Below are 22990 nucleotides of genomic sequence, written 5' to 3'. Positions count from 1 at the left end.
TTTATTGTATTTTTTAATGTTTTTAATTTATAATCAAATTATGATTGCATTTTCCTCGTATTCGTGTCGAATTTTGAATTTCGTATTAAATTCCGTATAAAAATGTGAAATTGTGTTTTTGGGAAGTCCTAGTGCTTGTCCTAGTGCTAGTCCACTATTGTGCCGTGGGAAGTCCTAGTGATGTGGCAGTGGGGTGGGAAGTCCTTATGACGTGGCAGAAGGTGTTTTCGGGAAGTCCTAGTACTAGTCCGTGGGGAAGTCCTTGCTATTGTGGATGCTCTAATACTCCCCCTATCTCTAAATTAGTAGTTACATTTTTCCATTTAGTATGTCCTATAAAATTAGTTCACTTTCAATTTGGGTAGATTTTTCTCTCTTATGACGTGGGCCACATTTTCTCACTAATATTACTCAGTCACTTTTTCTCTCTATCTCTCCTATTTTATAGATTCTCCATTAAAATATGTGTCATTCTAAAACTGTCTGTTTAATTAGGGTGGAGGAAGTAAAAACTCAAGTAACACAACTTATGCGCTATTGTGGGTCTATTAGCACATGTCCTCTAACAAAAAGGTTATTTTTCCTAAAAAAAATGAGTATTTTCAATAGCACTGTTAACAAAATTTGGTCTAGTTTAATAAGTAGGATGTTGCTAAGCTTTGTTCCTTTGTGGTATGTACTTCTCTTCATAAATATTAAACATGAAGAAAGGAAAGTCGGAAAACTATGCCAAGTTAAACAACCAGATCTGCACTAATGTTACCAGAAATTCTATCACTATTTTCGCAGGTATAATTTTTATTGTGCTCTACTAGCCCTTTGGTTGATGCATTTTTTTTGTTTCTTTTAAACTTTGGGTTTGCTGCTTTTACAGGTTATTATAGCGCACACTTTTTTTCATAGTAAAAAAACATCTTGAGATATCTAATTTGTTCAGCTAGGTTGGATTTATTTTTTTCATTTTAATTTCACATCTACCTTTAAAATAAATTAGGAATACTAGCAAATCCAAAGTTATTTCACAAATCATGGACCGCTACTTGATATTACTCGAGCTCAAGAGATTGTGACTTGTGAAACTATCTATACGATATAGCCAACTAATAAAGAGATTGGTAGAGATAACTGAGTAGTTATTCAATATCGGTAACGTTGTTTCTTAAGCATTCATGCAGCTTGAGCCAGGAGATTTTTTCCTTCTTAAAAGAGGATTATTAATAGTTTCTCATGGTACCATGTACCCTTTAATGACTCGAACCCTATCTTATTGGACGGAGGAGAAACGTCTTACTATTCCGAATTGTTATTATCTAGGTTGTTACTTCTCACTAGACAAATTAATACTCCATTCATCTACGATTTAGTGTCTCAAGTTTCCTTTTTCGTCCGTTCACAATCAAGTATCTCAATTGCTTTTTACTAGTTTTGGTAATGGGCCCCACAATCCTAACTCATCTACTCACATTTTATTTTAAAACTAATAGTATATACTCCCTTCGTCCCGCTTTAGCAGTCTCAGTTGCTTTTGAGCACTTGTTTTGTAAAAATGATAATAAATAGTTAAAGTGAAGAAATAGTTAAGTAAGAGATAGAATAATATAGAGAAAGTTATCATTTATCTACTTTAACTATTTATTATCATTTTTACAAAACGAGTGCTTAAAAGCAACTGGGACTACTAAAGCTGGACGGAGGGAGTACTAATTAGGACCCAAATTTTTACTAACTTTTTCTAGCCAGTGTTCATTATAAACTCCATCCATCCATCCCATGTTAGTCACACTTTTTTTATTTCGACTCGTCTCAAACTACTTACACTATTTATATTTTAAATAAGAATTATGATATTTAATTAATATATTATAGTTAATTAAGTATTCCCTTATTTAATGATTTCGCATTATTTAATTACACAAAAAAATTAATCCTAAAATTTATGACCTAAAATTAAAAATGCGGATAACATGAGATGGATGGAGTATTTGGTAAAACCTGTGTCAAGTCAATTTAATCATGGAAGAAGGGAATACTTTTATAAACCAAAACGACTTTGAAAAGTCAAGTAAATCAATATTATCTGTAAAAGTTTAATCGACTATAGACACCTCCAATGGTTTACAGATCATGAAAGATTGTATAGGAAAATTGCTTTTACACTGAAGAGAGAAGTATATTACAACGCACTTCATTCTTTTGTCAATTCTCCTGCGCCTACCCATGGCCATGGCTCGCTCTCATCACCTATTTACCAAGTCATCCTTCGACCATACGTACCGCTACAAAACGTCTCTATCTCAGTTGATCTTTGGCTTTGGTCTCCTCGGCTTTAATACAAACCAGAGTGCAAGAAGGCCAACAACAAAAAACGCAGGAATACTTTCCTCTGCCTGGTGCAGTGAATTGGATGGAGACTCGCAACAGTCCCATTCACATAATCAGCAAATCTGCGGAAAATAGCAATCGTAACTTATCAGAACAATAGTACCTTAACTAGAGGCAGAGAGACAGAAAGTGTGATACTGGACAGTATCAGATACAGTCAGATGCATTAACATTCTTAAGCAACTCATAAGTTTTACTCCATCCGTCTCTTAAAATTTGTCACTTATTTCATTTTTCGTCCGTCCCTAAAAATTTGTCACCTTTCACTTTTACCATTTTTGGTAGTGGACCCCTCATTCCACTAACTCATTCTCGCTCACATTTTATTTTAAAATTTAAACTAATATATAAAAGTAGGACCCCTATGCCACTAACTTTTTCAACCCACTTTCTATTACAATTCTTAAAACCCGTGCCGGGTGCCAAATTTTAAGGGACGGAGGGAGTAGTAAATTTGGAATTCATATATATAAAATATGAAGTAAGAAGTAAGAAAACTATGCCAAGTTAAACAACCAGATCTGCACTAATGCTACCAGAAATAAATGGTAGTAATTGAGAGGTTAGAAGTAATTTAGCAGATATGCTAACCCTTTTGTTGTGTCCTCTAGAGTGTAAAGCAGTCTCAAGGCATCAGCATAACGTAGTTCTCCTGTAACGCTTGAAATCTGAAAGAGAACCAAGAAGATAAATTAAAATGAGCGGTTTTCGCCTAATGACTAGAGACCTAATCAGCATTGTGCACTTACTCTTCTCCACAAGCTGATGACATAATTATACTTGTTCAGCAACTCACGCTCCTGGGATAGGAAGAGCTTGAAAGTATGTTCTGCTGTTTCTCATTTAGTGTCAACAATAAGAGATTCAAAGTACTCATTCAAAGTTACAAATTTTCAATATTAAACTACAGATAAGATCTTAAGACCCAACTTAAAACCAAACCAAACCAAACTCATGTAAAAGTAGAATGAAGCTCAGTCTCCCCTTATCGTGGCATTAGGATAAAGTACAAACCATGCTCCTGAAGGACCTAAATTAGACATTTAATATAATTTTAGGGTTCTTTCTATTATTAATTCATTTATTTTGTCTGTAGAAATCACAAAGGTACTCCGGGAAAGATTCTTGACTTTGTTTTGTGTGATGAACGTTGATATTACAAAGACCGTGATACCAAAAAGAGGATACATGTGCGCTCCATCAGAAGAAGATTGATTGCTGAATTCACAAGTTGTATTGACTCCTCAAGAGTTGTGAGTATATAGCTCCTAGCAATGGTATCAGACTGGAATTGGGAAACATGTGAACCTCCAGATGTAACAGAAAACGGGTTACAACCCACTGACCGTGTCCAGTCCTGTCGCACATCAAGGTATGACTCAGAGCATAATTTGTAATGCAGATGTCTATTCCACCCCTCATCCCCACAGTAGAACTTATAAAACTCACGTTGGCATGCATAAAAAATGCCATGAACATCCAAACATTTAACAAGAAACTGGTCACAAAAGAATCAAAAAGAAGAGGAACAGAAAAGACATAATGGGTCCATGGCCCAAGCCGCCCAACAAAGTAACCAATAGATTCAGCTAAAGGGGAAGCTAGAGGCAAGTTAAATCTATGTACAACATAACTCATTGGTGTAAGGATATAAATGACAAGATATGCTTCAATTTCATTTGGGTGGGAGCATCTAAACTTCTAAGTTAATGCTCTTGTTACCAAGTTACTTCTCATACAAGTCCCAAATACTTATATATAACTGGAGTTTCCACTATCAAACAGGAAAGTTCACAGTAGCTACGAAGCACTTATAGTGCAACAGGGATTTTCACTTCAGGGGTGTTTACTTTTCATAAATTGATTAGATAGATTAAAGAGTATTTTTATTCTCCTTACTAGGATTTCTCCAATCCCACCTTTTCAATGGGATATCTCAAGCAAATTTAGCTCAAATGACAGGATTTATCAAGGGCCTTGGGATATCCCAAATTCCATCCATCTAAGCAAACAAGAGATTAGCCAATACTACTTTTATCTATCTAGGCTAATCCTCAATGAGATAACTAACAGACTCATATTGGCAGAGATTGGAACTTGGTGAAAAGAAAAACAATTTTTTTAAAATAAAACATGTACTGAATTTAAAAGGTGAAAATTACTCTCTATCAATTTCTCTTCGTAGAAATATCCTTCCATCACATTTCAAATCCATATCATGCCTTCTTTCCTACTCATTTGAATCACAGAATCAAAAATGTGTACTATATGCTAGGACCATGTCCCACCTCGATTGCAGTTTCATGGACTTGACTGTAAACTAGATGAAGTGGGAGCACTCCAGCTAGATGTTCAGAAACAGCAGCCAGAGCAGCTTTTGTAGGCCTCCTGTGCAACAGACAAGAAGTTAGCTCTAAAATGGTTAACTCAAACATTTACTATAGTAATTATAACGAAATAAGACTGAAGATTTAAATGCTATTATCTGTGTCCATTTGATCACTATAATAGCAAGATTTTTAATCTCAGATCCCACAAAAGTGACTGTCCATTGCACTGTAGATGGCTTTCCCAGGATGATGGTTCAGACTGAACAACAACAACCATATCAGAGAGTGCTCTGGCCTGATAATGTTTGTCGACTAACAAACCCTCATTGTGAATGAACCAAAAGATGGGGATTTCGAGTGTAGACCTGCTTTGTGCATGTAAACCTATATAAACAAATAAAATACATTAGTGAAACATGAAATATCCTTAAATAGGTCACTGCACTTTCAGGAATGATTTAAATTATTTAATTGTCTTGTACATCATTCAAGTTACACATGATAAAACAGGGACTTAGTTTCACAATAATAAACTTTTGGGAACCAATTTATTCAATACAAAAATTGTAAATGTATGGACTCTGTGTTGACGATAAACTTAGAAACTAACTATGTTTATTCCTAAAATTTATACAGATCAGCAAACATAAACTTTGAACGCATATCTGTAAAAGATACTCCTTCCGTCCCTTAAAAATATGAACTATTTCCTTTTTGGTATATCCCTCAAAATTATGAACTTTCTATTTTAGGGAACTTTTTTTCTCTCTAATAAGGTGGGAGCAATCCTCCACTAACAATACTTCAAAAACTTTTTTCTTTCTATCTCTTTTACTTAACCAATTGTGCATTAAAACCCGTGTCCCTTCAAAAGTTCATATTTTTAAGGGACGGAGGGAGTATTATTATTAGATGCATCTAAATCCACTTTCTTACTAGGAAAAATAATTTCTGAATGATGAAAATCACAATGCATTTCCATGGATTTGAAGAAATTTAATGACAATGCTCAAATCCTATTTGTTATGCTACAATCAATATAAGCTTTTAATTTGACAACACAGAGAACCGTTTTCTTCTTGAAATCACCACCACCATCCCCTCTAAAGCTTTGTTTGTTAAAGAAATTCCACAACTGTAGATGCCATCCATAGACAAATGAAGGTCATTTGAGACTTGCTTAACAATAAAATGAAATGAGATAACTCCCTCACATTTTCTGAAATAAAGTGGTCTAAGGTAAATGAACATGCACACAAATAGACACATGGATGTGAGTCCACAAGTGTTGTTTTAGGATACGAAGAAACCAACATATGTATGTTTCTGTTCAGGTGAATTTGGAAAATACTTAAATGGAGTACGAAATATCTATAAGCACCAGAAAACCAAACCTTTCAAGGAAGCATGATCATGTAGCCTCTGTAACTGATGCTGAAGAATAGAAGAATCAAGATATGTACGAAGTGTTTTCCTGAAAGCAGGATCCTCAGACAAGGGTAACCTATGGAAAAAGTTAAAAGTTGGAGAATAAGACCATAACTCAGAAAAAAAATTCAATCATCTCTCAGAAAGAGATAATCCAGGTGGTCTAGTCTAACAGTGGGATGAACAGTTCAACAATGTTCGCCTGCTCCAAGAACATCATACAAAAGAACGGTTAAGAAATAAGAAAATCAAATACCAAGTCCCTAAAAGTACTCACCTATGGTCTTAACATTGACTTTCTAGACCCATTAGTTTCTGTCATGCCCGCTTAATCAAGGTAGAGAACTTTCAGGAAACTCCAGAATATGATGTTCCAACTGAAATTCCATATACTTCAATATATATACAATTTTTAGCAAGGATTTCCTTCAGTTAATTAGCAATACATTCCCCGGCTGTAGCTTTAGATGGCAAGCCTGGTTGGCATTTAAAGCTTACTTAAAATTATCAATGTGTTTCATAACATCTGTAGCTAGAAGCCTAGAACTTTCAGAAGCAATACTAGAATTTCCCATCATTTTGTCTACTGCAGATGTATAGGCTTCCACATGTAGAAGGCTAGAAGCCTAGAAGCCACAACAAAACTATGAGCATAAGACACTTCCAAGTGCATACTATTATTGAGAACATATTAGACATAGATGGAAATCAAAATTACCAAAAATGATGCATATAGAACTAATGAACAAAAAGGCATACATGTGTTGGCTGAAGTGAACTTGCTGAGAAGGTAACACCAAAGAGGAAAGCCCATGCACTAGATTTTCCAGATCAAAATGTAATTGTTTAATATGTCTTACTTTCTGCACAAACAAACGAAGAATGATTACAAGATTGGATATACTTTATCTAAAATTCTAAAGAATGCTTTTTTTCTACATATCTTTACCTCCTGTGTGACAAAAAAACAACTGAAGAGATTTTTTCATAATAGTGGAATGCACCATCTGCAAGGGATGGAGAAATAATGTGCCTCAAGGAACCCCAGAGGGTTGCCCCTAGGTGTGAAAGGAAAGTGTCACGTGCAACAGTGTAGTTCTGGAATTCCTGCATGACCAGAGTGTGGTCAGGATAATAAATTGGTTTCGACAGACAAGAGAAGAGAGCAATATACATCAATTGTCAGGATTCCTATTTTGAACCAAGAACATTATATATCAGACATGACTAACTTGGAAAAAATGAATAGCAAACCTCATGTGTATCATTGAACAAATTCCAGTTCTCCATGCGTTTCAATGCGTGCATGGCTTTTGTTTTATGACTTTCATCATATTCCTCGCCCTCAAAAGACAGGAGCTCATTTTTCAAATCATGCATGCCCTCATCAAGCTCTATTATTATGATGTTGCAGACGGTCAATTAGAACGTGAATGAATAGGAAATTGGCAAAGATATCCATTAAACAAAAGCACATTACCTTCACAGAGTGAAAGTTTGATCTTTCTTCCCTTACAGTGTCTGAAAGCAAAGAGCTCATATATATCTATCTCAGCTAGAAGGATATCAATGGCATGATGATCATTCTGCAGCATTTGATATGAAATATAGCTCATAAATCCAATTGAATAGATGATACTAACAGCTTGAATATAAGCTTTTCGCATCGAATAGATATATTTTCACAACACCTTCGATGACTACAGCAAAAGCTTTCTACATGAAGATTGTAAAAGTATAAATGGCGCATAGCATTCACAAATTCTGACAACAATTTCCAGTATCTGAAGGGGCACAGTCATTATAACAAAAAGAATAATCTTTAAATCAAGCTTGGAAAATAAAGCCAGGAATCAGTATCCTCATGACCCGTTCAAGGGATACAACACAATTTCAAGTCTTTGATAAAGTCGTGACAAACAAGAGGTCCAAGAATCATAATAATATATATATACTGTACAAGGTTTTCATAGAAGCCATATTCAGTAACTCAATGACACCATTCAGGTGAAGATGAGCACCCAGGCTGCACTGTCCGGTCTCCACTAGAGTAACTGGACAGCCAGTCAGTATACATCTTCATTTACTCTCCAGTCCCATTAATTCCACTGTATTTAACAAGTCTCAAAGGAGTTACTCATGCTTATCCATGCATCATATTTGATTCATCATTCAAACCTATGAAAGAAATACTATGTCAAAAACACACAAAAGAAAACTGAAAACAGCTTGACTAGTGGATGCCTTTCAATGTGGGTCAACATTCTGTTATACATAGGGTATCAAAAAGGCGGAAACGTAGCCCTGCTGTTGGACTCGTTGCTGCCACGACTGCTGTGGGATCGTCTTTTTGCTTAATTAGTTTTGTCATTTTGATTAGATATATTAGTTATGGAATGCGGGCTTAAATTTGACTCCGAGAGAACAAAAGGAGTCTTTGTTCTTGCAAGATCCGTCTAGGATCTGACCTTTAATCAGTAACGACACTGTTCCGCTTGGGCAGGAGAGTTCTTTCTTCTGGTTGTTCTTTTTACTGTTAGGATATTGGTTCTATGATTTTATTCTAATATTATTGTTCTAGTCACTGTGTTAGTGTGTTTGTTCTCCTTTAGTTCTGCTCTCTCTACTCGTACAAAGAATCAATTTTTTTACTATTTGTAAATCGGACTTTACTGCTATATCCCTTCTATAGAACTTTTTTCCCACTGAAGTGATCCACTGAATTAATGTAATAACTAATACTATGTACACCCAGTCACTAAGACAGAGAGATATCAAAACAATAGTGGAAACAAATAGAGTAAAATACATTTTTTAAAATCTTGACTACAAAGAACATAAGCAATAAAGAATATATCATCATTTCGACTATATTGCATTTCCCATATGTAATTGAATATTGTAAGAAGCTGAAAATGCTTACTTCACCAAACACTGCAAACTTATCCTGAATTGCCTCTTGTAAGCGATCTTCTGCTTCATCTTCTGATATTTCTGGATGATTACAAACATTGTAAAGATAAATAGACAGCACATTAGTTTCCCATTATCAGGAGGTAGAGGTTTATACTGATATGGAGTGAAAGGATATCATATACAGTGACAACTAGAAACAGACAAAGGTGCACGTGATTAAAAAATAGACCTCACAAAATGAAAAAAAAAAGATATAGACAATAAGATATATATACGCAAATTGAAAATGGCCAACCAGAATTCAGATAAATATATAAAGAAATACATGGAATCATGATCTGCAGCTTATCCGAATACCATAACTGTGATTAGTTTTACTTCATTTCCTCTGACCAACTAATACCTGCAACTGCACCGATAGTTTTCTCCACATTTGGTAGGCTTTGTTCTGTACGTACTCCTTCTCCGCCTACCGAAGGTCCCCATGAAAAAGGTCCAGCAGACAAGTCGATGAACGCCCACCTGGTATAAAACGGCTACCAACTATTAAGTACCAAGATCTTGACTCGAGGGGGGTAAAGAGAGAAGAGTAGGGAGACTTCACCTTTGGTTCCCAATCCACGTATCTGTGAGACATTCAGCATGAAAACCATCTAAGTTTCCAGACTCTAAATCTTTCTTCGTAAAAGGCTTGAACTTTTCATTCTTCCCTTCCAAAAACTGCAAGATATTTTGAAAGATCATACTAGAAGACCTCCCAAAGAGAAGCTTGCATTACAAGGCGATAAAAGCTTCCACAATCTGATCGTCACAGCCAGTCCACATTTAAAGATATGAAACTGGTATCTGCCGCTCTTAAGGAATATGTCAGTTACCATTATCCATAAGAAGAATATACCTGCAGAACTTTTCTCTGTATCATATGAGCTGTGTCTTTCCCTTGATATAGCCTCTCAACATTGTTCAATGTGTCCAGGAATCTGTTATACCAGTCTATCTGATAATCATTTATCAAAGAAGAGCACATCAGAATCACATATAAGGTTGGGTGATTCTACGATAAAGTATGGAAGAAAGTGAAAAACAACAAAGGTCAAGCTAATTTTTTTTTTTGTAATTTTTTTTAGTCTCAAACATACTGAACTAGCTCGACAACTGAAAACTTCAGAGGCAGCAAGTACTACCAATAGATGGTACAGAAGGAACGGAAGAAAGCGAGAAACAGCAGAGGTCAGGCTACTTTTTTATAACTTTTCTTTGTCTCAAACATACGAACTAGCTCGACAGCTGAAAACTTCAAAGGCAGCAAGTATTACCAATAGATGTTACAAAAACATAGGGATGCAAGCTACAACAGTGACTGGTTGATTAAAAACATAACACGTGTTTGTGTATTGCATAACCAACCAGTTATTAGAATCAAATTCAGAAAAGAAATCTCAACCAAAGAGAATTTAGTGAATTCACTCAGGAGGTTAGAAGGTTATAGCAAAGTAGTGGTGGTATGACTACTTAGAAGATCTCAGCAATATTTTTCAATTTATATGTCACAACCAGATACATAAAAATATGGGCGGAACTCGGAAGTATAACTAACCGTGTCAGTCTCTTCCATTATAGTCCAGGAAAACTTTTCCATTGGATGCTTTTCATACAAATGTCTTTTGATTTTCTCAAGAGCTAACAAATTATTAACTGTATATATTAGGGATATAATAATGTATTAGTCATCTCGCCAAACAGGAAGAGTAAAAAGCTAAAGAGAAAAATACTACTACACACCAAGAACACTCTCTGGAATATTTCCAGACTGAAGAATCTTTGTCTGCAAGGTCTTATTCTGCAATATTCATTCGAGTAGAGATTAGTGGAATAGTAGCAACAGAAGAAAGCTGCATTTTAAAGTTAGAATGTATGGCTCGAATATGAGAATGACCAGGTACCATAAACTAGTAAAGTGTGGATCTTTTCTTAAATACAACAACAGCAAAATGTAAGTCTGATGAATTAGTTGAGAAGAATCTTAAATTTGTCCTAAAACTTGAAATTGAATGAGATCAGATTGTCAATGGAACTTCTTGAGTATGTATTGAATAACCCTGATGAAAAAGGGGTGCAAAAGAGGCTTCACAATCATAAAACATACCTCCTTAAGAAAGTTTATTTCAGACTCAGACAAGCCTCTCCTGCAGTATAAATTCAGTCAGTGAACTCACCAGCAACGAGATATAAATACAACACTAATTGTAAAAGAAAGACTTTTCTGGATGATCCAAACTATTTCAGAATTTATCCTGTTCTTTTTCTGCATTATAATATCCTTGGTATTTTTCCTCTTCTCTTCCAATATAGTACTCCCTCCATCCCACTCAAGATGTCCACCTTTCCTTTTTAGTTTGTCCCACTCAAGATGTCCACTTTCTATATTTGGAAATAAATCCCTCTCTCCTCTCTCCTTATTAAAAATATTCAACTACCTTTTTTCTCTCTACTTACTCCACCTAACAACTCCTCCTAAATCCCGTGCCACTCAAGAATGTGGACATCTTGAGTGAGACTGGGACGGAGGGAGTACACATTTCATATTGAACCTTTTATATTTTATAAGGCCTCTCTTCCATAACTAAAGAATCCAGACCTTGAGAGAAGTATATATTATTACAAAAAAAAACCTATATTCATAATAATCAAGCAAAAACGTATATCAGAACTGGGAGCTCACTCCCCTCAAATACTAAAACATATTGAAAGATTTCAACAAATCAAAGCCAAAATAAACCATTTAAAACAGTTAGGAAAAAAAATTGTGTTTTTTATTTGGTTCTAAGTTGAAGCTTTTTTTATTCGGCTAGCAACAGTAATACAGTATACGGTCATAGCGCATCAGAAATGCTCCCTCTATACTGTGTGAAAGTTGGCGATGTTTAATTATATTATGGTGACACCATGAAAGTGATATGATAAGGCATGAGGTCTCTACTATAATTCTTTTAATAGAGTAGACTCAATCAGATCAGTAGAACAGAGAACTCTCTATAAGTAGATCAGGAAGTGAATCCATGATTCATGAGTCATAGTGGATGCTAGTTACACATATTATAAACCTGGATCATACAGGAGGCTAATTGAATATTAAGTAGATTTCTAAATTTGGCACGTCATAAGCTTGTGTTGTATTACAGAAATTATAGCTGGTAATAGTAATACTAGAGAACCAGCTAAAGCAGGAATGTAGTTCCTAATCCAGTCATAATCCAATACAAGTATAGTTATTTTTAAAACCATTTGTAGTTAGCACAGAGCTCTCATCATAGTATCTTATAAGATCAGCATATAATAAAACATCATCACTTAGAAGTAATCCATCAACAGCCTTTTGGAATAGAACTTTCAGTCCTTAAATTTCCATGGGTTGGTTACTTGGTTAAGATGTTTTACGAGGCACTGTCTCCAAACTAAAACTAACTCCACAATTTGAGAAATAATGAAACCTAACCATACCATATATACGTGTAGCCAATGTCTTCGGATTGGTGTAGCTAGGAAAGGCATGTCAAATTAGAGAAAGTACTTACAGAGGACAAAGTAAATGTATTGAATGGGGTGTAAGCACGGTCTAAAACAACTGAACAGAGGGGCATGAATGGCTTAACATCTTTTTTTTTGGGGGGGGGGGGGGAGAGTACTCTAAACATACAATAATGCAAACGTCATTTAGAGAAGATATACAATAGCCAGGTTTATCTCAAAATTTGATTGCCAATCCTCATATCTCGGAAAAAATGATTGATGAACTTACCAATAGCCATATTTAGGTCTTTTTGCATCATGTTTTGGGTTCAAAATAAAGATGTTATATGCACCTTCCAGTTCTAAATATTCCACAAGACTGCTGAAGACAACACTGATCATATCAATATCAACTTGCCAAAGACCTGCAGAATCATCCCTTTGAAGAGAACAAAAATTAGTATGAAAAACAATAGCATAGACCAACCAAACTAAAAAATATAACCAAGTCTTCACCTAGTTCACAGGGCATTAAAATACCTGGCACTGGATACATCATCACTACGGCCGAGGACATCAATTGCACGTTCAAATAAGGATGAGACTTTTTCGCCCATCTGGATGGCATGAACAGAAAAGCTACAGGTGCATTTGACAAAAGATTAAATGTAAATAATTAACAGCAATTAAATCAAAATTCTAACAGCATCAGGCAAACAATAAAAAGTACGAGCAGTACTTGTAATTTATGTGACTGACAAGTGGAAGATGGTGATGTTGCTCACGATCAATGTTAATCTTGTAAAATGGTGCAAGAACTCTCCAATTTTTGGAATTCTAGTGTGCTCAAATATATGATCAATTTTTGTGAACCATCGCTCTAGTTCTTCTGGATTAAGCTTAAAATCTGCAAAACAAACATTGGGGATAGTCATAGATAAAATCCACCTTGTAAAAAGAGTAAGATGATTGAAGTGATCATTTGCAAAAGTAATGAGTGCATCTTGCCATCTCCAGATACCTTGGTTCCCATTGCCTTCAAATCCAATGAAAACAAAGTTTACAGGCATGGGAAGGTACACTGAGTCAACTTCGAAAAGCTTGAGATAATTTGCGATATTTCCTAATATCCAAAAAAAATACAACTTCAAGATCTGAAGAAGTGAAATATAAGGCATAAGAACTTCATACACCATGAGTAAGGAAATTAATCATGCAAACCAATGCAATTCTTAGCTAGTAAAATTACTTTAAGTCTGTAACTGAAAACATTCATCAGGATCAGATACTGCAAAGACAATCTCTGATAAAGTCTGGCATATTAAAGTTCTTATAGACCTTTGTAATTCAAGGCCAACCAGGCAATTCAAAACTTTACTGTATACCACACATCCACACCTCCTCTAAAGATTCTTCTTTTCATTTCCAGCTGTTAGACCAACGAAGGGGTGGAATAATGAAACCCTATAACACATTAACACTTAGCCTCATTTAAAGACCGAGCTACTAAAATTAGACAAGAAGAAGTCAGGGATTCACCGAGGCAGAGCCCACTCTATGCCAAGCTTGTTTATTACTCATTAACAAAGTCTGAGAGACAGGGACCATGAAGAAACACATGGCTAACTCTAAGATCTTCAGACTAATTCCCAAATCCTAACATAAAACACACCGATTTAATAGAACATTATGCATAAACACATGGTTAAGTTTCAGAGGCCTTCCTAGAACAAAGAGACCACGTTCCTAAAGTTTGACAGCAAACTCTTCATCAGCGATTAATCTAATAAAAAGAACGGGCCATCACTTCAACATGGGCATCCAAGCCAGTAAATAACATAATCTAATTCCACTCCACAAGTTGCTTACAAGGAGCAGTAGGCTCATGTCATATAAACAGTCCTACAGGCTACAAACACCTCCTGCTAAACATGATGTAAATTATTTTAACTGTAATTTATACAGCAATGCTCTATTAAAGAGACCAAAGAAATTAAAGCTAAATCTCAAGTAAAGCAATCAGGATTTTATCAAGACCCCTATGCTGATGTCATTAGTCCATATAGGATCTTTACAGATAATGATGTTCCAGAAAGGTGTTTGAAGTAACTAAAATTTGAAAGAAAAGAAAGCAGCAAAAGAGTAGTGGAAGCCACGTGAAGGATTTCACAAAAAAGAACTAGTATTAAACAAATTACCAATATTCTGGCTAAATATGATGTTGTTCATTAGAAAAAAACTAACAGAGGTTATGGAATTCAACAAATAAAGCTTGATGATTCTTGGTTATAAGAGATCTACTGCCATACTGAATAAGTACCTGCCTTGGTGAAGTTCGTGGGATCAAGTTTGCTCGGGTTAGATGATTCCAAATCATCAAAACCTGCATGCCGTGAATTCCAATCACAGAGAAGGGAAAAAATAAGTAAAGATGACATTCATATGACTCGAAGGAAAAGGCAACCACCAATCTACGTAGAACAAACCGAAGAATATAGAACAACATAATACCAGTTCGCATAACAGACTCGCTCCAGAAACGACTTTTCTCCTTGAGATTAAACAAGGAGAAAACAGATGATGGTGATTTACCACTTTGACGACTACCAAACGGAGCCCCATTTGATGTATCCTCTAGCAGCTGATATAAGGCTAAATTCCACGAATGTACGTCATGGGAGCTCTTATCCGCCATTTGTACCAGCAAAAAAAAATTCCAATGAAGGGAAAGACTCGAGCGCCTCTCGCGTGTTTAAATGAAACACGCGTCTCTCTCTCGCGTGTATAAACAAAGACGCATCACCGTCTCGCGTCTTTTAAGAAACACGCATGAGTCTCATGCGTGTTTGCCTTCTCCACATACACACACAATCACCAAAAGATGCATACTAACCTGAGTAAAAGATAAATTCAGCAGCTATTGATAAAGATAAATTACCCAATTGCGAAGAGGAGGGCTTCAAAGTTCAATCCATTCCAAGAGGCAGCAACGATATGTCTTCCTCTCTTTCATTGTAACTTCTATCGGTTACCAATCGAAATCGAGTCGACGAGTGAGGGCTCATTAGAACCGAATTCGAATAGTGGATAAGATGTTTGATGAATTGTTTTTGAGAAAATTTGTGTGATTGTTGATGTAGAGAGAAGTGAACAGACTTCGGACAAATTGCAAACGGCTCATGCGTGTGGTATGAAAATGGAGAAGGCAAACACGCATGAGACTCATGCGTGTTTCTTAAAAGACGTGAGACGGCGATGCGTCTTTGTTTATACACGCGAGAGAGAGACGTGTGTTTCATTTGTTAAACACACGAGAGGCGCTCGCGTCTTTCCCTTCATTGGAAATTTTTTTTTCGGGTACAAATGGCGGATAAGAGCACCCATGAGGTACTTTCATGGAATTTCGCCGCTGATATAAATCATAAAAAATCAAGTCAATTAAACTACATTTCCACCAAGGCTAACTCAAAATTCATCTAACTCCTCCGTTTTCCCTCAATTTCAACATTATTTTCTTCAATGTAGAGGGGCAGGGGCTTATTCGACTTACGCACAAACATTAAAAGTAAAATGACACAATTAAACACAAAAATGAAAGCAAGTAAAGCTACTGAATTCCCCAATACAGTTGAAACAATCTAAAATTATGAGAAGAAAGTGAGTAAGCTATTAAAAAATGACAAAGGGAAAAGAAAGAACCACTCACCAGAATGGAAAGCAAGATTAGGAAGAGAACGCGAGAAATGTGAGGACCGACATCGGAAGCCGATCTCCAAACTCAATCCTGATTCACCTTGTACTAGCTTGGGAAACAATAAGCTTGATTGATTAAAATTATATATAGCAGATTTTAATTGAGCAAAAATGGATCAAGGTTTTACCGCGAGTGATTGCGACGGGGAAGTGCTCTGGCTAGAATGAGAACTGCAGAAAACACCCTCCGGTGCGTCGAGATACAATTATCTGCAGTGGATCAGTGTTTTGAATAAGGGCGGCGCACTTCTCTGAATACAATTTACACTCTAGTGTTGAGAATTTTCTCTCAATTTTATTTTTCATGTTATGAGGTGTGTAAGTGACAGATAAATCACATAATTCATGCTTGATCACAAAAATTATTGTGAAGTTTTGCATGTATGAGTCGAATTTTTCTATTTATCAAGATGAGTTTCTTCGTCGAGAAATTTAAGAGCAAAACATTGGAATTGGAATTTATTAAGCTCGTTTTTACCAGATTCATAGCCATAAAGAATTGGAAATTCGGGTTTATGGGCTACTTTACCTTTAAAATAACGAAATTGTACTCATTTTGTTATCTGTTCCATAAATGAGAAAAACGTCACCCGCATTGGCGTGTCTATAAGTAAAGACGTCAGCATAGTTGGCGTTTTATAATGTCGTTGTATTTTACTCGTATTTTCTCCAAATACAGTTAAGTTAAAACACGACAACTAGGTTAGCGTATTACGTGATAACACGCCAACTATGTTGGCGTGTTTAACAGATATAGACGCCTATGGCTTTGGCGTGTTTAAGTTAAAAAAACGCTAAGGTCATTGGCGTGTTTAACATAAACACGCCAACCTGGTCAGCGTGTTTCTGTTGAACCATATCCTTAGATCTCCCCCAAAATCGCGAACCCTAAACACTTTCCCTCCCCAAAACGCAAAAACCCTTCCCAAGGCGGAAAAACCTTGAGGAAACCCTTGCTCGGGTCGACCCGGTGGTGGATTTAAGCGTGGAGATTTCGATATTTGCTCATTATTCCAAACATTAGTCCTCCTAATCGGTTAGTATATCTAATTTTTTACTCATTCTTCCAAACATTAGTCTTCCAATATTTGATGGATTGTTATGATAGTATATATTGTAGTGTAATTAATATAATATTTTGACCAATTGTTATGGTATTATATGTTGTAGTATATATAATTTTTTACCAATATTTTGATGGATTATTATGATAGTATATATTGTAGTGTAATTAATAGAAATATTTTGACCAATTTTAATGGTATTATATGTTGTAGTATATCTAATTTTTTATCAATATTTGATGGATTGTTATGATAGTATATATTGTAGTGTATTTAATAGAAATATTTTGACCAATTTTTTGGCTCACTCTACATAATGATGAATGTAAAAACAGTACATATTTATTTGTGTTTTACATTATTGCAGATAGTATGACGTGGTGTGTCAATTTATATTGGAGTGGAAAGATAATTCCCGGAGCAGTTATTTCATATGATCCTCCTTTTGCTAAAGGATTCATTATGTTGAATGAAACTATTTCGTACGATGAGCTTGTGGAAAAAATTTGTGAAAGGATGGGATAAGCATATATGAAAACAAATTCAAATAATATGGAAACGTACTATATGCTTTGAATCCGGGAGTCACGTTTATAGGTTCTCAACTAGAAGAAGTATGCATTGCAACTAATGTTTGGGGAGAGTATGGTTATCGGAGGTCAAATTGAATTATATGTTGAGTATTCGGCAATTACTCAACAAAATAGTCATCGTGTCATAAGTTATGATTGTTGGTACGTCTACGAGAGGCCAAGAACCATTTTTTCGAGAAGCCGCCTTCCACGTAGGCGTGTTTACATAAAACGCCAATCAGGTGGGCGCGTTTACATAAAACTCCAACGGGAATGGCGTTTCAATACAGAATGGGTGTTTTTCCGTCGATAAAAATGTTGAACCAAATATCAGAGTATAAACGCCGACGGAATTGGCGTTTTACATAAAACGCTAATCAGGTGGGCGTGTTTACTTAAAACGCCTATGATGATGGCGTTTTAAGCTTAAAAACGCTCATTAAGTCGGCGTGTTATGTTAAAGACGCCGACCATGTTGGCGTTTTTTAGACAGACTGTTTCCCATCCATTTCTGACTGTGTCTCCCCTATCCTGCGTAATATTATTACAATGCTCAACTCAACAAACAAACAAAAATATAAACATAGCAATGTTCAACTCAATAAATAAACAAAAACCTTGTTAAAACGTTACAATGTTCAACTCAATAAACAACTAGGATAATAAACATAACAATGTTTATTCGTCTCGCATTTTCCGCATAAACAGACCACTGATTCCCTTCCTGATTCTGGAGGTAGGGAGTCGAGACGGAGAAGTATCTTGCACAACGACATTCTCTAAATCAACCCCAAAAAAGTCGTCTCGCACAGAAGAACGAGGTGGAGATTGGTGGACATCACTGAGACCGATATCTTCACCTGTACCACCAGTGTGGCTGACTGAATGACGACCTCGAACGACGGAGCTTGGTGGAGGTGGAGGCATAAAATCGTCATCGGAACATCTACCATCCTTGAAGATGACGACTCTCCACCCGCTTTCTTCTTCTTCCACGTCGCTTCCCTTTTTGCCTCACGGGCAATGTCAATGTCTATCTCAGAGCGCTGTGAAGGACGGTAGTCCATCATCTCAGGTTCCCCAGATATGTGTAGGCCATCTTTCAACCATCCTCGAAATTGTGCACAAATCCGGTCGTCCTGTCATGTCTTGCTCACTAAGAAAGTGGCGTATGTGTCTCCACCTACAATTTTTCAAAGTTCATTATGTTTCATCATATGAATTTAATAATGAATAGTTGTTTCAATTTACCCGCGTAGTTATGAGAGGCTGTCGTTTCATGGAAGCCCTCCTGAGCATGCACGCCAGGTTTGGTTAGGTACACCACGGTTATCCTGAGAAACCATTCCAAGTACTCATCAGTTGCAATAGGCTCCATTGAGTACTCCAAATCCGCATACACCGTGTTGTGCATATTATCCCAATCCTGTAAATGATTGGCGTGCCACTCAAACCCAATTCCGGCCAGATTTGCCACGCCGAACCGGTTGACAAACGGGATATACGGTTGGACAATCCCAAATTATCGCAAACACTCGTTGTGGCACGTGTGGCTCAACCAGATTCCAGCAAATAAGGGTTGTGCTCGACGTCCATATAGGACGACCGTCAATACAAACATCCGGCAGGTTTCGCATGGCATACGACCTCCAAATAAACTACATACGAAACAAATTTAGTCAAAACAAGGTCAACCAAAACATCAACAAACACCAATTTATGTTACGTAAATTACTTGGTTGGCGTGCATTCTGGAGAACTGATCTCTAAAAGTTTCAATGCAATGCCCGGGTGCTTTTACATAAGAGGCCGGACCAGTCCATCTACAAAAATTATATTATGAGCGAATAACACGGAAATTAACAAAAAATATGTTTTAAAAAGTAATTAGTGAACAACTTACGCAACTGTACATGGTACGTAGTCTATAGGTACGGATTTAGCATCTTCGGTATAATAATTGGGATTCTCTCCCAAGCCCATAGTTGTAACAAAGTAAGAGCTCCCCCGACATCGGTCCTCTTACCAAGTGCAGCTTCACATAGATTGTGTGTGGTGAATTCGCGACGAGAGGCGCTGCTTTTGGATAAAATCGCGAAGTGTTGTGGTGTGAGTTTTTCGCGATTTGGGGGTAGGCGAGGCTGGCTATATAAGCCTGTATAAACACACCACTCGTGTTGGCGTTTTTCAATTATAAAACCCCATCCGTGATGGCTTCTTTATCTAAACACGTTATCCCTCTCGGCGCTTCTAATTTATTAACACGCCAACCCAAAAGGCGTTTTTTAGTTATACACGCCAACCAAGTTGCGTGTTTTAACTTAACTGTATTTGGAGAACATACGCCCAAAATACGACGACAATATAAAACGCCAACTATGTTGGCGTTCTTTACTTATAGACACCACAGTGCACGTGGCGTTTTTCCCATTTATGGAAAAGATAACAAATGAGTACATTTTCGTTATTTTAGTGGCAAAGTAGCTATTAACCCGATTTTCTCTAAAGAATTGTTTAGCAATAGTATTTAATTACCAGAAGAATGTTACACTGAAAAATTAACATCAATAATGAAATAGTTTACAATCAGAAACTAAGTGGGCAGTAAACTCATAACACTATCTATGAAATTAATTAGGTTTATTGAATGTTTTATCTAAGTAAATAGATTATATGATGATGCCTTGTAAATTATAGTTCAATTTTGCTTCCATGGGTTTCTGTTGTGATGCTTAACAGTTCTGATAGCTTTCCATACAGCACTGTTACACTTGAAGCCGGAGCCCAGAGCCAGCTGCCACACCCTGTCCCCTTTCTTGATCTTGCTCTTGGCTTCCAAGTAAGCTAGCTCGTACCAGATGCTGCTGCTCGACGTGTTGCCAAACCGCTCCAATGTCTTTCTTGACGCCTCCATGTACTCGTCTGTGAGGTCCAGGTTCTTCTGCATCTCGTCTAGCGCTTTCCTGCTCGTCGTCGCCAGTATGCACACGTGCTCGAACGCCAGCTTGTAGTCTGGGATGTAGGGCTTGGACGAGCTGCTCTTCTTCCAGACTAGCGATTTGAAGAAATGGAACTGCTCGGAAACAGGCAGCACCAGTGGCCCTAGTGTGGTAATGTTGGCCTTGAGAGCATGCCCTCCCACTTCCACCACATCTTGCTTACCGACAGTCCTTGCTTTCCTCCCGTGTCTTCCTTCAGTTGTATGCTTCTGTAGCTCCGGTCGTCCATTCCTTTGTGCGTCCGTACCACCTGCGCAAAGATACGAATAGAATTAGAAAATGTGCAAAGATTATATAAGGTCTTTTTGGGAAGTGCCCAATAAAAAAACTCTCATAGTGGTATCAGAATCCTAGTTTGGATTAGAAATGTGTAAACAGTCTATAAGGGTATTTTGGGAAGAGCCTTATAAAATAACTCAACAGTGGTATCAGAGTCCTGGTTTGGATAGGGCCTGTGTGGCAAAGTGGACCACTTACATGCTTTAGTGATATTTTGACCGCCACCGCTCGAGACGGTTGTTGGAGAGCAGCACGGCGGCAGCCCCCATCCGAAGAAGCAGTTGGGGAGCAGCATGTCCAGCTCGTTCCCGCCATACCAGGTGAAGCTGACAACCTCTGTGCTGACTAGCAAGGCGTACGAGCCCGGGTAGGCTTTCAAGAGGTCGTAAGCGAGGTCCACTGTGGTTATGCCGGCGGCACAGCCCATGCCCCCGAGGTTGTAGCTCTGGATGGTGTGCCTCAGCTTGTAGCGGTTGATCACCATGGCGGAGAGGGACGGGGTGGTGTTGAGTACCCCACAGTTGACTATTAGAATCCTTATGTCTTTGGGCGGATGCCCGTGGTGGCGATGAGCTCGTCCACCGCCCCAACATGGACGTTGCCGCCTCCTCCCTCCCCACAGTCAGGTCTTTCGTGTAGCCCGGCCGGAACACCACCCGTGGCAGGTATGTCTCGTCACCTATCCCGGAAGTCTTGAGAACTCGTTGTTGTTGGAATTCAAGTGCTTTCTCGTTGAACTGCCCCGATTTCTTGGCTAATTCTAGGTATTCATCTCTTGTGATCTGATTTGGTCAAATGGAAGATATCATGAAATTGCAAGACTCTATACTGATGTACTCTCTCTGTCAACGAATAAATGTCTCATATTGACCGATTTGACTTTATAACAGAAAGTGGGTAAAAATTAGTGGAAGGAGTTTCCTATTTCTATATTAATTTTATATAGCGGACGAACGAAAAAATGAAATATGAGACATTTATTGGCAATCTGAATCTGAATGACTCACTCCTACTTCCTACTTTATGAACGAGACGATAATCTAAATTATTTTTGGAAAATCAATCGGCATATCCTTATTTTAAATTATAATTTTTTATTTTTTATTTTACTTATTGAATTAATTAACCGAAAACCTGATTGTAATGATCTAAATCTGCTACAAAATGATATTTAATGAACGAGATACATATTGAGAGGCTCAAACACATACCTTAAGGTCATTTGGTGGGAGATAGCATGCGAAATCGACGAGATAAGTGGCACGAGGAGCTAAATCAAGACATACATATAAAAACAAGGACAAAAATCCAATAAAAAACAAGTGTTGTTAACAAGGTTGTAGTATTCCAAATGGAAAACATCCCATGTTAGCTTGCCCACTTGTGAGCCGAAAACGAGGAGGAGAATCGGGAGCCACGTGAAATAGAAGCCGTGGTTGATGAGGTAGCCGTACCCGAGCTTCACGTATTTGGGTTGACGGAGCTGACGAATCGGGCAGGCCACGGTGCACCCTGATGGAGAAGCTAGGGGAGCCCGCGTAGGGGCCGGAGCCCTCAACGCCGCGGTTCACGATCTCGGGTGAAAGGTACTCCTCCTGTGGGCTTCTTGCCATAACGAAAAATGTGCGAATAACGTAAAGCGTGGGGTAATAAAGAAGGCGGTGTAACAGAATGACAAGGCTTTGTTGCATGACTCTCCCTTTTTAACAGCGGGTTTGTGTAGGACTTGGGCATTTCGTGTTTCTTCAATTTCTAAT

General features: G+C 37.3%; 2 pseudogenes; both read right to left on the bottom strand.

Moving 5' to 3' along the window:
• Positions 1-2035: 2035 nt before the first annotated feature.
• Positions 2036-22990, bottom strand: part of LOC121781192 — a 34595-nt pseudogene continuing 13640 nt past the window's right edge.
• On the bottom strand, positions 20654-22846 carry LOC121781191 (annotated as a pseudogene).

The sequence above is a fragment of the Salvia splendens genome, chromosome 20 (genome assembly GCF_004379255.2).
Source record: "Salvia splendens isolate huo1 chromosome 20, SspV2, whole genome shotgun sequence".
NCBI lineage: Eukaryota > Viridiplantae > Streptophyta > Magnoliopsida > Lamiales > Lamiaceae > Salvia > Salvia splendens.
Note: the sequence above shows the minus strand (reverse complement) of the source record. Positions and strands in the feature narration are given on the sequence as shown.